The sequence below is a fragment of the Amaranthus tricolor genome, chromosome 10 (genome assembly GCF_026212465.1).
Source record: "Amaranthus tricolor cultivar Red isolate AtriRed21 chromosome 10, ASM2621246v1, whole genome shotgun sequence".
In the NCBI taxonomy this organism is placed as follows: domain Eukaryota; kingdom Viridiplantae; phylum Streptophyta; class Magnoliopsida; order Caryophyllales; family Amaranthaceae; genus Amaranthus; species Amaranthus tricolor.
Window position 1 is genome coordinate 12,454,046 of NC_080056.1, and position 9,588 is coordinate 12,463,633.

Genomic DNA, 9,588 nt, shown 5'->3' on the forward strand with positions numbered 1-9,588 from the left:
CACGAGATGGCGACTCCAAAACCGCCACTCCGGATGCTCGAACTTTCCTAGAGAGCAAAAAACGAAGGACGTCCGAGAGCGTCCAGTCCCTGGTAGATAAAAGGAGGGAGGAAAGAAAGAAGGCGGAACTCGCTGGATCTAGCCGCCCCCTCATTTCCGCCACCATGCCGCGGAATGAGGCCACCAAGAGTGTCCTCCCCGAAGAGCCCATATCATTAGTCTCTCCCCTGGCCATGGAGATACTGAATACTCCCAACCCCGGGAAAATAAAGGTGCCAAACATGGCTGCTTTCGATGGCACGTCATGCCCACAAGAGCACCTGACGGCATATAAAAATCTCATGCTGTTGTACACCACCAACTCATCGTTATGGTGTAAGTTCTTTCCAACTACTCTTACAGGAGTAGCTTTGACGTGGTACACCTCCCTTCCCGGAGGAAGCATCCACAACTTTGCCCAATTAGAGGGCAAGTTCTTGGGCCATTTTGTAGCCTCAAAAAGGCAGGAGAAATCAAACTTCCACCTGCTTAGTGTCACTCAGTTGGAAGGAGAATCCATATCCTCCTATCTCAAGAAGTTCCATGAGGCAGTGCTGGAAGTAACTGATTTGGAGGAGTCAGTTGCGCTAAACGCCCTAATCAACGGAATGAAGGCTCAACGGTTGAAGTTCCAGTTGGTTGAAAGTCAAGTAAAAACATATGCAGAGGCCATGAAACAATGCCAAAGCTACGTCACGGCCTCGGAAATATGTCAGGCCCATGACCCGAAACGGCGGAAATCCGAAAAGAAGGAAGCCGGGTCCTCTCTTCCATCCTCACGGCGTAGAGAGGAACATTCTCCGAGGGAGAAGAATTACATGCCGCGTCGTCCTGGGCCACCATCTGATATGGGACCTCCACGAGCCAGACAGGTATATGTCACAGGAGGAGAGAATAGGACGCGGAATCTGGGGGACGGAGGCAACGACCCAATGTTCAATCGAAACAGGAGGGACATTTTCTTTGCTGTTCGAGATCAATTGCCGGCTCCACCTCCTGTTACCACCCCCTCTGATAGGCGCAACTATAATCTGTGGTGTGACTACCACAAAGAGCACGGCCACACTCTGACGCAATGCCGCGAACTTAAACGCATCTTGCATCAATTGGCTGACGAAGGAAAATTGTCCAGATTCCTCAACCGGAGGGATTACAATGCGGAAAGAGAAGGGGAAAGGAGGCCGTGGCAACAGAGACGCAGATCCCCAAAGAGGAACGAAGCCCGACACGAAAGTTCCGACACTCAAGGAACTATCAATATGATTTTTGGGGGATACACTGACGAATATCCCACCATCCGGGCTGCAAAGAACAGTGTCCACACTTTGCTGAAGGGGCCTCCCAAGGCCTCATCTAAGGGACCAGTCATGAAGTTCGATGCCACGACCTCTCAACCGCTACAACAACCCCATACCGACCCTCTGGTGGTCACTCTTAAAATCGGCCAAATGAAGGTCAGACGGGTGCTGGTAGATACGGGAAGCACGGCCGATCTTATTACAATGGAGTGCTTGAGACAAATGAAGTTCGAAGAAAAGCACTTGCAACCCCTAGACAAACCTCTGATTGGGTTTGGAGGGAGTCAGGTCATTCCATTGGGCACGATCATTCTCCCCGTACGGGTAGGGGAGAAACATGAAAGCCGTACCATGCCCATACGGTTCACAGTGGTAGATCTCAACTTTCCCTACAATGCCATCATGGGGCTCCCACTCATTAACAAGATCAAGGCAGCCATCTTTCCCCATCAACTCTTGCTGCAATACGAAACAGATAAAGGGCAAGTTGGCATTCTGAAAGGAGACCAGGTCACGGCTCGCCAATGCCTCGTCAACACCCTGAAGCACAGGTCTTCCGAGACACCTGCAAAAAGAAAGAGGGAAGACAAGGTCTCAGCTGTCATGAGCGTGTACAGGGAAAATCATAACACGCATGAAAGGCCCCGCCCCATAGAACGATACGAGGAAGTAGATATGTTCGAGGGGAAACAGATCAAGATAGGAAAAGATCTTCCTGACACGGTCAAGCAGGACATAGTGGCCACCATTGCTGAATTCCGCGACGTCTTTGCTTTTTGCACGGAAGAAATGCCGGGCATCCCTACCAGTGTCGCGTGTCATAAACTTGACATCAAACCTGGCTATAAACCCGTAAAACAAAAGCTGCGACATCAAGGAAGAGAGCGGACTGAGGCCGCCAAGGAGGAAGTTGAGAAGTTGCTGAAAGCCGGATTTATCAAAGAATGCCGATACTCAGAGTGGCTATCCAATGTTGTTCTGGTAAAAAAACCAAATGGCAAGTGGAGAATGTGTGTCGACTTCACGGACCTGAATAAGGCATGCCCCAAAGACGATTATCCACTTCCAAAGATAGATCGTCTGGTCGACTCTACGGCAGGCCATGCATTATTAAGCTTCATGGATGCCAATGCCGGCTATCATCAGATCCCATTGGCCACCGAAGATCAACCTCACACGGCCTTCATTACTAGCACGGGGGTCTACTGCTACAAGGTCATGCCCTTCGGATTAAAAAACGCGGGAGCAACTTATCAGAGGATGGTCAACAAGGTCTTCCAATCTCAGATTGGACGGAATTTAGAAGTATATGTGGATGATATGATCACAAAGAGCAAACAGGCAAGTCAGCACGCCGCGGACTTACGAGAAACCTTCCTTACCCTGCAAAAACACCAAATGAAACTCAATCCCGACAAGTGCGTGTTCGGAGTTACCGGAGGAAAGTGCCTCGGCTTTCTGGTAGACGAGCGGGGCATTGAAGCAAATCCTGATAAGATCCGGGCCATACAGAACATGAGATCCCCCACCACAGTAAAAGAAGTACAAAAGCTCACGGGGTGCATAGCCGCTCTCGGAAGATTCCTTTCCAAGTCTGCGGATAAATGTTCCCCCTTCTTTAAGACAATAAAGCAACAGAAGTTCGAGTGGACAGCAGAAGCAGAAGAGTCCTTTCGCCAACTCAAAGAGCACCTGTCCACATTACCGAAACTAGTCTCTCCCATCAAAGGGGAGAAACTAGTCCTATATGTTTCTGTCTCCGAGTATTCGTTATCCGGAGTACTGGTTGCGGAAAGGGAAAAGAAACAGCTTCCCATATACTACGTAAGTCATGCATTCCGCGGCTCTGAGGGAAACTACGGTGAAGTCGAAAAAGTCATATTCGCAATCGTGATGGCAAGCAGAAAATTGAAGCCCTACTTTCAATCCCACCAGATCATCATCCGGACTGATCAACCCTTGAAAAAGATTTTGGAAGGAAAAAACAAGTCAAGCCGCGTCACAGATTGGGCAAACCAGCTGGCGGATTTCGGCATCGAATATGAGCCTCGAACGGCAATCAAAGCTCAAGCTCTGGCTGATTTCATTGCTGAAAGTACCTTCCCCTGTCATCCTGAACCCAATCAGGAGTGGAAGTTGTATGTAGACGGGTCCTCAACACAATCAGCTAGTGGAGCTGGACTCCTCATCATGTCTTCCGCAGGGGTCCGTATGGAAAGAGCTGTCAGGTTCGAGTTCGCAGCATCGAACAACGAGGCAGAATATGAAGCATTGTTAATGGGATTGAGGATTTGCTACGAAGCGGGAGCGAAAAACTTGTCCGCCTTCTCTGACTCCCAATTGATCGTGGGACAAGTCAACGGAGAATTCGAAGCTAAGGATGATAGCATGAAGATGTATTTGCAGCAGGTGAAAGAATTTGTTCCAAAATTCGACAAGTTCACATTGGAACACATTCCAAGATCCCAGAACGCCCAAGCTGATTCCCTAGCAAAGCTGGCCAGCTCAGCAGAAACATCCGCGGCTCGAGATATTATCTGGGAAGTGCTTCCTAATCCCAGTATCAACTTCATGGTCAACACCATCGACAGATCAGATACATGGATGGAGCCGTACATCGAATATTTGCGAAATCAGACGCTTCCCCAAGATCGAAGCCAGGCCAATATGATCCAGAAGAAAGCAAGATGGTTCGAACTCCACGAAGGAACGCTCTACAAGAAGTCGTATACACACCCCCTCCTGAAATGTGTATCCCCTGAAGAAGGAAACTATATCCTTCGCGAAATACATGAAGGAGGATGCGGTATACATCAGGGAGTGCGAACTGTCATCGGGAAAGTCCTGAGAAGTGGATATTACTGGCCCTCACTCCGAGAAGACGCGGAATACTTGATCAAGAGATGTCCTGAATGCCAATACCACTCAAAGATAGGAAGGAAGCCGTCTAATTACTTGACTGCCATACAAGCCGTCTTGCCTTTCGACAAATGGGGCATGGATCTTCTTGGTCCCTTCCCTCCGGCAAAAGGGCAACGCAAATTCATCATTGTGGCCATTGATTATTTCACAAAGTACGTAGAAGCAGAAGCCCTTAGCTCAATCACGGACAAACAAGTTTGTCAGTTTATATGGCGGAATATCATCACAAGGTACGGCATCCCTCGGGTCATCATAACAGACAATGGAAGGCAGTTTGTTAGCAAAAACACCATCGAGTACTGCGACAAGTTTAACATCCAGATCAGATTCAGCTCGGTGTCCAGGCCACAAACCAATGGTCAAGTAGAGTCCGCAAACAAAGAAATTCTGAACGGCATTAAGAAGAAGATAGAGGGGGTCAAAGGCAATTGGGATGAAGAACTACCAGGCATCTTATGGGCAAGTCGAACAACCATTAAAGACGCAACGGGGCATACACCTTTCTCTTTAGTATATGGATCTGAAGCCGTGCTCCCCGTTGAAATAGGCGTACCCTCCACAAGGGTCACCTACTACTCACACGACGAGAATGAGGAAGGAAAAAGAGTAAACTTAGATCTGCTGCCAGAGACAAGAGGAAACGCAATGCTGAGATCAATAGCACAAAAACAAAAGATGATCCGTAGCTTCAATCACAATGTAAAGACCAGACATATTCAAATTGGCGATTTCGTCCTCCGGAAGGTCGAAGCCACGGGAAAGAAAGCGGAAAAAGGAAAATTAGGGGCCAACTGGGACGGACCTTTCAAAGTCACCCACGTCATCAAACCAGGAACTTTTGAGCTAGAAGACATAAAAGGGAAAAAGCTACCACGACCATGGAATGGAGACCATCTGAAAAAATTCTTCATTTAATAAAATTTGCAAGGGGCCGACAGTAAGCGTCTCATCAGTATCATGCCGTGTCTCATCAGTATCATTCCGCAACAATGTCACGTTGTAATTCAATAATTTCAATCACTTGTATCCTTATCAATCATTAATAAACAGGTTTCATATAATATCCGACTCTTATGTTTGCAAATCTCATTAAAGCAGTACTATCGATAAGTCGGACCCCTAGATTGGGGTCCCTAAATTCAAAAATCTAAGATGTTTCCTAACCGGAACATCGATAAGTCGGACCCCTAGATTGGGATCCCTAAATTCAAAAATCTAAGATGTTTCCTAACCAGAACATCGATAAGTCGGACCCCTAGATTGGGGTCCCTAAATTCAAAAATCTAAGATGTTTCCTAACCGGAACATCGATAAGTCAGACCCCTAGATTGGGGTCACAATTCAAAAATCTAAGATGTTTCCTAACCGGAACATCGATAAGTCGGACCCCTAGATTGGGGTCACAATTCAAAAATCTAAGATGTTTCCTAACCGGAACATCGATAAGTCGGACCCCTAGATTGGGGTCCCTAAATTCAAAAATCTAAGATGTTTCCTAACCGGAACATCGATAAGTCGGACCCCTAGATTGGGATCCCTAAATTCAAAAATCTAAGATGTTTCCTAACCGGAACATCGATAAGTCAGACCCCTAGATTGGGGTCCCTAAATTCAAAAATCCAAGATGTTTCCTAACCGGAACATCGATAAGTCGGACCCCCTGATTAGGGTCCTTTAATTCTGAAATCTATATTTCCTAACCAGATCTTCGACAAGTCGGACCTCCAGGTGGAGATCCCTAAAGTTCAAAAAATTCTAAAAATTCTCGCAATGTTGTTCCCAACCGGGACATCAATAAGTCGGACCCTCAGCTTGGGGTCCCTAAGTTCAAAAATAATATTCCGTCTAATGGTGTTTCCCAGCCGGGACATCGACAAGTCGGACCCCCAAACTGGGGTTTAAAGGCAGAATATTCTAAGTACAAGATTTCATTGATATCGCTGGCGCATGACAAAGCAATATTCCGCGGCCTCAAGAAAGAGAAGCCACGGCTCAACAAGCAGGGCGCACGACAAAATAATATTCCGCGGCATCTGACAAGAGAAGCCACGGCTCACCAAACAAAAACAGGAATACCATGAACAAATACTGAATGGAAATATATACATCAAATATTCAAAATGGAGTTGAATGTTTACAAGAAAGTTACTAAATTACAAAATTACACGTCGTCCAAAAAGGCCTCGACATCTTCACCCGGCGGCGGAGGAGATTCGATTCTTCCCTCTTCGAGACTGGGGGTGAAGCTAACATAATCTTCAACATTGAACGGCTCCACCCCGATCTCAGACAACTCCCGGGACAAGCTCTGGAGGTTCCGGCCTTCGTCAATAATAAGATTCGATAGATCAAGGCATAGAACCTCCAGATTGGAGAGCGTCAAGTTCTCTGGGACATCTGACGCCGGAGGAGAAGAGAGAGCCAGCTGTTCCAAGTCGAGACATAAAGCCTCCCTCTCAGCCTCGGCATTTATCTTTTCAGACCAGGCTCTCTTCTCAGCCGCATCCCAGACCGTGTCGACCAGTACCGCCGACTCCCCGTCCAAGACAGGAGCAAGGTTGGACAAAGCTTCACTCCCCTTTTGTTCAGCAGTTTGCTGAAGGGAAGCAAAATCCATGCCCAACTCTGCGGCAGCCAGACGATACTTCTCGTCACTGATCATGGTTCCGGCCTTCACCATCTCAGCCGTCAGATCTCCGAGAAACTTCGACGCTTCCGGCTCATCCGAGAGAAGCCAGTCCCTAGCTATCCGGGCCTTCTTGGTTAGGCACAATTTATATACTTTGGCCGCGGATAGAATCATCTCGAAGTGGGAGGAATCGGCCGACACTTGCTGCATTAATTGCTGGTTCTGATGAACGAGCTTGGCGTGAGTATCCATCAGCAAGCCGACCTCATGGCTGATGCTCGCGGACCTGGTGGAAGCAGCATCCAAGTTCTCCGCGGTCTGATCCAGCTGCTTCCTCGCCCTCTCCCGCCATTGTTCGGTTCTGACCAAGCGCTCTTTCAGCTCAGAACACTTGGCCAGCTTTTCTTTGAGGCTCGGCAGGTCCTCCCGCAATTTTGATAATTCTTCGTTCAGTTCTTCACAGCGGGAGGTAAGGGCGGCCATGGTTTCCTGGTCCGCGGCACTTTGACGGTTGGCGTCGAGTTCAAAAGCCAACCGTATGAACGCCTGCAAAGGAACAACTATTAAAAAGATCCGGAGGCAACAATTAATCATACCACTGAGTTTAAAAGTCATTACCTCCGCCGCCGAAGCTTGCGCTTGACGCACCCTATCACGGGGGGGCATAGATTCTAGAAGGTCGACATCCACTTTGCTGATTAAGTTGGACGTCGCCCTGTTGAAGCGAACTACTAAGCCCTTATGCCCCAGCTCCGGAAAGGGCGTGTTGGTCGAAAAGGGGAAGCCTCCCGACGACGGTAAACCTCGGCATATTGGGAAGAAGGAGCCGCGGAAGATTCCCCCACTTTTTCCTTCCCCTTATTTGAAGATGGCCGGGGAGAGTCTTGAAGGGGCGAGGTCTCCTCTTCAATTGGCCTTATTTGGAGCGGCCTGGCAGTAGGGATCGTGCCCATGGAGGGCCTCTTTGCCGACTTCTCCTTGTGGGAAGAAGAATCCCGCTTCCTCTTCTTCTTCCCACTCTTTTTTGCCGCACCCCTTGTCTGAGGAGGAACCACCCTCTCAGATTCATCGGGGATATGAACCTGCTTTCTCTCTTCGAGAAGTCGGAGAGCCTCTTGCTCCGAGGGCACGTCCTCCAGACCCTTCTCCACGGTTGCCGAGTCCTACAAAAGAAGAAGTTAGGAAGAATCAACAAAAATCTTTTTCAGCAGAACTTTGTATAGAGATATACCTTTGGAGGAAGGGGAAGAGGCTTATCCTCGGGCCGCTGGATGGCCCCTGCAGCAAGTCTCAGAACGCTGAATTTCTTCATTAGTTCAGGACTCTTGGCTCGAAGATTTTGCTTGGCTATCCCTGTAGAAACATGAGTTAGCAACAGTCAAATGTACTATAGAAAAGGAAAAGAAGAAACTCGGCAACTCTTACTCCGATCGATAGCCAAGCTAATGCCGAAGGCTGAGAGGAGGTTCTCATTCTCCAGCTCAGGACGACCAGGAATCCAATTAAGTTGGACGTTCATTGGTTTCCTTCCCAATTGAACGTCCATCTTGGCGTATTCTATGATCACCGCATCACTAAAGGAACATTGCGGGATCCCATTATTAAAACCCGAGAGATTGGGTTTGATGTCAAAAGAGGTCTTGATATTCCACCCCTCTGAGTTGTATAAGTATGCGAATTTTGTCCTATACCCCTTCTGGTTGTCGGGGAGGTCTTGGACTATCTTCAGTCCTCGACGGTGTGTGAATGTAATCCAGCCACAGCCGTATGATTGGGAATTACATAGGCGGGCTCTGAATATATATCTAAAGGCTGTGAGTGTTGGTGGCACGGCCAAAACTTTACACAAAATCAAAAAGGCCACCATACAACCCCAGGCGTTCGGGTATAATTCGGGCACTGAGACGTTCAAAAACTCTAACACCTCTCTAAAAAACGGGTGAAGAGGAAATCTAAGCCCTAATTCAAAAGAAGGGAAGTATACGGCTATACAGTGTGGGGGAGGAAACCTAACGGTGTCATAATTCCCCGGGGTAATGATGTTTATGTTATCTTTTAAACCCCATTTTTGAGAGATGGCCTCCCGACGGTTGTCTAGATCTCTCTTAGTCTGTAAGTCAATAAAGTAATTTAGAGGCCCGCCATCTGGAATGTAGAATGGAGGAGGAGCTGGCGCCGCACTTTCTCTTCCTGAAGACTCGGCTGATCCTTCAAGGTTTTCCATATCTACATACAATAACCCTTCTAGGTCAGGATTTATTCGCGGCAAGTAATTTGGAAAGAAAGCAATGCTCACTTCCCAAGGAGCAGTTTTCATAATCTCCGGAGGGTATATAGGGGATACGGACGACTCATCCCCAGCTTTTATTGGTTCATAATGGGGGGTAATTCTCACTGAACTACTTTCATCCGAGTCATTCATAGGTAACCCCTTTTTATTAAGACGCCTACGTACTATCAGAGGAGTTTCCGGCAAGTTAGTAGGGTTGGTGTCTGAGTTAGTAGTCGCGACATCCATGTTAATAATAAAGTAAAAGTTGAAACTTGTAAAGAATGGAGATTAAATTTATAAACAAATTCAAAGTTCTAGGCTAGCATTCATGAACAGATTGAAGATATTCAAGAAATTCAAGAACAGCTTGAAGAACAACTTGAAGAAATTCGAAAAATCTGGGAAAAGTTTGAATACCTTAAGAAATA